Below are 8,282 nucleotides of genomic sequence, written 5' to 3' on the forward strand. Positions count from 1 at the left end.
TATAAACAATACTCAGGGGACGTATGTGAGATCCTAAATCCTTTTACAATCAAAGACCCCAAAATCAACAGCTTCAAACGTCAAAAAATTATAATAATTTTTGTCCATTGGGTATCCACGCAGTAATAATAGGGGGTACATTTATTGTTACAGTCTAATTTAACACCCTACGCCTGAAACATCAGTAAAATCCGTGGAAATTATTCATGCAGATCAAAAGCACAGTGTGGCTCTAAATAATTTCAGTGAATATTCTTTATTTAGGTAAGATTTTTAAAGACCTCTGAAGGTAGACTACCTTGTAGTATGTAGCCAACTAAGCTAGGAGGTCAACTAACGGAGCAAAGTGAAGTTTACCTCTCATAGCATAGCCATAGTCTGCAGGTAAATGAAAGAAAGCACTTTAGCTCAGAATGCAGAAATCACAAGTCCTGTGAGAAAATAGGGACAAAATATTACTAAAGGTTAAAAGCATTTTAAGTTGCTGTATCAAAGGCTAATATTCTCATTAGATTCTATCTGTGTCAAAGCTGAAGCAAATATAAAAGGTAAAATATCCTCTTTTTTTAATACCACTTGTATTAGTAATTGTGTGGTCATCAGCTTTTCAGCAGGTCCTTCTGGCTTCCAAACTGAGGTCTAGAATACTTCTAACAGGTAGTTGAGTTCAGGTGGTATTTTCCAGTCTACAGTACTGATACATTGTTCACATTTTTGCAGTAAATCTCTGACAAAAAAAAAAAAAACAAAACCAAACTTAGGCTGTAATGGTTTGTATGCTTTTTTTAATGAAATTTCCTCGTTTTCCGTATGAACATTGTCATGTTACCTCATTTTTCCCCTTAGCCCCTCTCAGACTGAGATTATATCTTTTTTAATACAGTGAGCACTAACAACTGTATCTATCTCTGTGTGTATATGTATATAAGTAGCTTGCTAGTAACTTGTTTTGTGTGGATGTGGATCAAAACAAGATCAAGCAACACTGTCTAGCTTTATGGTTCATTTTGTACTGCAGTAGCATCTTTCCCATCTTTAAACAAGTCTTATACTGAGAAATGAAAAACAGATTAAGATTTTCAAGGTCTTTCTCTTGATTCCTTTTGTCTTATTATTTCTCTCCTGTACAATTATCCAGTGTGGTGTAGAGGGGAAACCTGTACTTCACAGAACAGCCAGATCTATGGACTTTATTTCAGGACTGTTTTTTGTTTATTATACAAGAATATAGGGCAAGCATTGAAATTAAATATTTATGTCATACACACATTTTTTTATCCTATTTTTATTTTCTCAGGTTAGTAATAACCCAAGTGTTTTAGTGAAGGAAGGGTACTGCAGTATCATCACTACTGCAGAGCCCACAATTTATCACCTATGGGAAAACGTCTATATCAAGCAGAAACATGGGGTAGTTAATGAGATCCAGTAGATGCTGGAGTGGCATTTATGGCCACTGAATACATGAATTCCCTTAGCCTGAGCTGGAGTCGTGGGGCGGTGGTAGCGGTTCTCCAGCCACCAGTTGTACCCTCCATTTGGCTTCATGGAATCATTCCTGTGTAGATTTTCTTCTGGAAAACTCCTTTCATTATATTTCTGCCATTTTGTTTATTTAAATATGTGCTCTTATTTAAAGGGGGGGGGGGGGGGAGGGCAGTTAGTGCAATTTAATTGTTGAGAAGTGGATACATGTTACTCAAAATCAGTAGTAATCCTTTTAGAATTTAATTCAACTTTTATGTTAAGGTAAGAAATACTTTAATAACATTACCTCATTGATGTGTAACACAGACATTCTAACGTGCTGATTTCTAGTAATTATCATAAAACAGCATGCCGAGTTGCAGCGTTAATTCAGAATGGATATGAACTAGCATATCTCTCCTCCCCCTTTCAGGAGGTGGATACTTGTTAAATTAATCAGATGGGAAGAGACAGCAGATTGAATAATTTCAAATAGTAGAAGAAAGCTATAAAGTCCAGCGGAGAAGGAAAGCCAGATCTCTGAGACAACCATAGGATGCAAAAATCAGAAGCGGCATTCGAAGATGAGTAAAGTCAGTAGGACCAATTAATTAAGACAATGAACCGGAAGAAGTATCATTTATTTGAGAGCCTGCAAGGAAAAAAATATCTAATCACATTGTAAGCTTCTGCTTTGCTCCTTCTTCACATTATATTACTATATTCATGAAAACATTTCAGGAAAGAAATGCTGGAATCCCCAAATAAAAAAGCTTTTTATATTTTCATTATTTTTTCTTCAGATGTCAGGTAAGTTACTGAGAATTACAGTGTGTTCCAAAAGCCAGAGAGAGCATAAAGCGACTTATAAAACCAAAGTATCTCTTGAAACTAGTTGGGTGTTATCAAGGATTTGGGAGGTGACAGCATTTCACCCTGCCCCACGACCCATTGTGCAAACACTGTCTTAACCCATGCATAGATGGGACATAGAGAAAAACTTAATTTTATTCCTTAACCCCACAGCATAAGTTAGAATAGGAAATTCAGATGTTGACAACACATCACACATTTACAGGAGTACTGGCTAAATGTGAGCAGTATACTCTCTCTTCTCATGCAACCAGGTTTTGAAGCTGTTTAATCTGTTCTTTGGTGAGTTTGATTACCTGATGTTTATCATCATGAACAAAAGCTAAAGCTTTACAGGCACAGAGGTACTATGGAAAATTAAAATTATCTACCTTGGCATTTTTGAACTGCTGAATGTTGTAATTTGCGCTCTGTGACTCTGCATGTTCAGTTCTGTATTATTTTTTTATTCTTCCCACTCTGTACTCATAAATTCATACATACAGATGAATCTACAGCACTTTGTCAAATGAAATTATCCACCAACAAAAGTAGTAAGAGAATCTTCAGCACAGCATAAACAAGCATGCAGAACCACACATTTCATATAAAATACCCGTTGCCAGCACAGTTGCCTACTTAAGCTCAAGGAGAGGAATTCCTTTCCTCGTCCACTCCAGCTCTCAGATTTGCCTCTGAAAAGCCTTTCCCAGCCATTCCAGAAACAAAGTCAGCTTGAGCAGGCACGAAGTGAGAACAAGTAGAGCTGAGATGGCAATTTTATTTCATAGGCAAAAAGCTCCACCAAAAATGATTTCTAAAGCCCGCCTTTGTCAAGTACTCTCTGAATTTGAGTGGCCTTCCTTTTCCCTCAGCAACCCACTGGTTTATTTCCTTCAGTTATTTTGATACTTTTCTTCCCTGGCTCTTCCAGGGCTACTGATCAGCACAGCCATCTGCTGCTGACTGCTGAGAAGAGCCATTTGCCTACTCATTGACCTGTATGTGGGGATGATGGGAGTCCTGAGCAAAACTAAATCTGCTTATTCTAAAGGTGCTTATTTTAATAGCGAGTAAAATACAAACTGTAATCTTGACTGTCCAGGCTGGGGGCAGGGACTGGTGTGAGGGGAAGACAAGAAGAATGTAATTCCTACCCAGCAAGGCTGTGAGATGTGCTGAAAGTTAGTTTGACTTCGGCAAACTGCTGACTGTATCACTTTAATAAACAAACACATACATGAGGCAAATTCCGCTTTCTTACAAGTTTTGTTATGAAAGCTTCACACATCTTTGTGTGAAATAAAAGTATGATGTTAATCAACACCTCCTAGTCATTAGCATGCACGTTCTATATATAACTTTGTGCAGCGAGATCGTAACAGCTCTCTTCCCTTTCATGCAAACAGAAATTCTGTCACTAATATATTTTCTGCTTGAAAAATGCAGTGAAAAAATCAGAAGGATTTTTTTCTCAGTCCAGTGATATTCAGTTAATAAGGCCAAGTGATAGCAAAGTAAGTGCAGAATGGCAAGAAAACATTAAGCACAGTGGAATGAGTGGGCAAAGGCTGCATGTCACTTTTCCTTCTACCTTTATAGTCTTTGCATCCAACATAATTGGAACAGTATACTTCTATAGAGGAAAAAGCTAGTGATTAGAGAATTAGGAAGAGCACAGTCTAGATCCTCAAGTTGTAGTGAATCAGTATTGTGTAAATGCAGATATTGAAGATACATTCACAAACATATGAGAAATCTACACCAGAAGTGGTGATAAAGTAGAGGGGGTTTTTATTAGCTGTGGTTGGTTTTCTTTGGGTTGCACAGCTTTGTTTTGTTTATTGTATTGTTTATTGTATTGGGGATTCACTTTTTAACTGTGTGTTCAGAACTACCTCATGATTGTCACATTTTTAGCTTTTCAGTTGCTCAACATTAATTTCTTCCATTAAAATTTGCTTAGAAAAGAAATTTAAAAATCATAAGGAAGACTATTTCATCGAATCATAAAATGGTTTTGGTTGGAAGGGGTCTTAAAACTCATCTGGTTCCAACCCCCTGCCACAGGCAGGATATCTGCCCCTAGACCAGGCTTCTCAAAGCCCCATCCAACCTGGCCTTGAACACTTCCAGGGATGGGGCAGCCACAGCTTCTCTGGGCAACCTGCACCAGTGCCTCACCACCCTCAAAGTAAAGAATTTTTTCCTAATATCTAATCTAAGTTTGGAAAGCAATTAACTTTGCTTCTTCATTGAATGGGCAAGAAATGGAGAATGGCACCTTAGAGACAGTCATTTTTTAGTCTGAACCCAATTAACTCCCCAGTAAGGATGAAAATGAGTATTCATGCCAACACAGGCAGGTCCACCCCACAGCCTGGGAACTTGTGCTCATAGTCATGTTGTTGTTTTCTTTGATATGCAAGACAAACAACCTCATTTATAAGATGAGAGCATTATATGTGAAAATAAAACAGTGTATCTGTTTGGGGATTAGGCTACAGCTTTATGTAGCTTTTAATCGCTGTTGTTCGCCTGAGTTACCTGTTCAGAGAAACAAGGACCGCCTGTTGGAAGTGTAAATGGGCTCTCATGTGCATACGAAAACCTAATGAGATGCTAAAACTATAAGTTGGAGCAGATTCTGAGCATCAGAACTTGTGGCTATAAAATGTGTGTGTGAAACATAGGTTCATGCTGATGATAGAAAATGGAATACACAACTGTGCTCACTAGTGAGCTATAAAACACCTGATGAAACACTGGAACTACATTGTGAAACTCTTCTAAAATGATCTTGTTTCACTTCAGCTGGAAGAAACTGTTTAGAATCATCAAGATGGTCCATAAACATGGGGGAAAAAGGAAGAGTGAAGCTTACATGCTTTTGAGTGCATTTTAAAGGGTACCATGTAGAATTTATGCACTGAAAATTGGATGTTAACTAGTCAAGCAGAAAGAGCATGATGTCTGATCATATAGTCATCAGTTTCATTTTTCTCTACCAAAGTGCTTGTAGACTATCTGTCTGATCATCACCTGAGACCAGCTAATGCAAAAATTAGTCTTTCACATATTCTAACTGCTTCTAGGCTCTCCTAGGCTACTTCTAGTGTTGAGTAACAGAGATAAATTCAGTCTACTAAACTATTTCTCAGTAGAGAATTTAAAAGTTGCTGGTGGCTGATAAATGCTAGAGCATATTTTAACCAGATAGCACATAAATCCCCTTTTCTATTAATAAGTCAAGAACAAAATGATCTTTTGTCTTATTGTAGTGATGAGTCAACAGAAGAAGCTATAAATATGGGGAAAAACCTGCTGGATAACACTGCTTGTACTCTGGTTTTCATTCCATTTGGCTTGCTGTCTCTGAACACTTACGATTGATACTGTGTAGGAAAATACTGTGTGGTAAATGAAAGTCTAGGCAATTCTCCTCCTAAATCAGTAGCCCTCCAAAAACAGGACAAAAAAAAAAAAAGGAAATGGGGTATGTTGCCTCAGTAAAAGACTCCTTATCTGTTATTAAAATCACACCCCTCAGAAGAGCTTTGGTTTAATCTCAGTCACAAAGCCATCTGTGCTACAGCCTATAGCTCTGCCAGGCTGGGTTGCACCCCATACAAATTTTGCATGGCAGTGTCCATGGCGTCTGCCCAAGACAGGCAGCCCTGTAACTACAGTGGGACAGCTGCTGGGAGAACTCACTGGCTAAAAAGCAGCTGAAGAACATTTGAAATATAACAGCCGTTAGTCTGCTTTGGACACGTAGCTGTCACAGCAAGATTGCTATTTAACTAAGGCATCCCTGCTCTATAGCACAACAGAAATTACTGTACAATGGACATAGTGTACATATGAAGACTCTGGCTTCATAACCTTTGGCTGAATGGCCCCTTGAGACCTTCAGAGTGGCAATTTCAACCACCGACCATGGTGCACACCTTGGAGAATAAAGAAGATGGAGAAAACAAAGGAGGTGGAGAGGTTCCAGTCAGCCTGGAAGAGGACTGATTCGTCCTTTCTTTTTACTGATGCCTGAGGACAGAGTCCTCTGAACCATTTTTCTGGCAGAGGATTCCACAGGCCTGAAGATCAGACTTCTATTTAAGTAGAATACTATTTACTCCTTAATTAAGAACCAATAAAGTCAGGTTTTAGTAGTACTAGGGACCTACTATTCAGTGTTTGGAAAAAAAATACGTCAAAGCTCTCTGCTCCTAACCTGTAAAAATGTGTAGCTGTCACAAGTAAATTGTTTCAAGGACATGGAAACATGCTGAGCAAATAGATCAAATTTGGAATCAGCTTAGGAGCTATTTCAGTGCAAGGAATCTGTATATTTGAAACTCTTTAAAATCCTTTGATCCCCCAAATTCCCTTGATTTGCTCCCTTTCTGTGCTATGGTCCTTCTGATGCTTGCATGATTCTATGGTATTTAAAGTCTCCCTAGAGAAGATCATAGGCTCATTCTGCTGCAGACTGTACCAACAGTATGAAAAAGCATTTCTCCAGAAGACTGTAGAGGCTTATAGACAACGTATATAGATAGGTTGATATAACAAGATATAACAAACCCAGTACATGAAGCATTTACAAAGAGAAGTGATCTGGTCAAGGTCATCGGAAAGATTAGTGGCAGAATCAGCAGTATCATCCCAGACACTGGACTGGGAATCAAGGTCTAATGTCACTACACTGTAGTTGTTAGAGCTCTTTATACACAATATGACTTATAGCCACGAATGCAAATGTATCAAAATCATTTCCACTCAGTTGTATTCTTCTCTGTAAATCAGAAAGTAGAAGCTATTGCCATGCACTCAACAGTATCGGTATTAATTGGTCCCATTTCATATTCTTTTTGTCTGACCAATGCAGCTTGACAGCCTCTAATGGGATTTTCAGATGCACACCATGGACTCTTAAGTGATCACTTTTTCTCCCCAAACATATGAGTTCTCTCTTATTCAGACCTACTTCCACACCTTTCTGGTACCTAATTTCCAAGCACACAATGAAATGCTAATTCTTTTTAACCTGATTTTTTTCCTGCCAGTAATTGCAAAAACATCTAAATATATGAGCTAGTCTAACTAATGTTTTTCTCTAAATGCAGCACTGTTTCATTTACCCTTTTAAAAGTTACTTTATAGACCAAGCATTTTGTATTTAATGATACTAGGAAAATTTTACAAATTTAAAGACAAATTAAATATATTCTCTCCACACCAGAAGTCAGACTTAGTCCCTGTAGTTTTAGCACGTTACAGATAGACGAGACTAATTATCAGGGATCCAGCAAGGACAGAGAACGTAGCTTGCTTGGTGAAAAGGGAATGCTGAAACAATCTACTGAATACCCCTTATCCTTAGGACTGACACTTTAGTTCTAGGATTACATATCTACATCCTTGATGGATATTCTCCACTGAGTGGAGACTGCCATTGTTCCAAAGTATAAACGTGTTTAAAACAGACTAAAAGCCTGCTATGAGTATCAGTTGCAGTTCTAAATGGTGTTGAAAATAATCCAGACTAATCAATATTCTCATGAAGGTTTTTATATTTATAGAAGTCCCAGTTGTTGTAATGCATGAAACCAGCAGTACATTTACTGAATAAAATAGCCTTTCTTGACTGACAATGGAGCAATGCAGTAGGCTTTAGGTTTTGATTGTTCACTCAGGACTACAGGATGTTTACAAGTAAATCTATATTCATATGTAATGTTTGTGCAGTACTCCATAATCTGCTACATAATTAAAGAAAAAAAAGAATGGATCAGAATATTATTTTGGAAAGAGCTGTATTACACAGGCACCATCACGAAGCCTTCCTGCTTGACTTTTCTCTGGGTTTTTATAACATTTGATGTCTCATTTTTTGGCCTATCTGAAAGCCAAATTGAAATGTGTATTTGGCTAGATATAAGACCACATAGGCTTCACAAAAT

This window comes from Pezoporus wallicus, unplaced genomic scaffold, assembly GCF_028554395.1.
Source record: "Pezoporus wallicus isolate ANWC-B61680 ecotype Strahan unplaced genomic scaffold, APGP_CSIRO_Pwel_v1 contig_3858, whole genome shotgun sequence".
Taxonomy (NCBI): Eukaryota; Metazoa; Chordata; class Aves; order Psittaciformes; family Psittacidae; genus Pezoporus; species Pezoporus wallicus.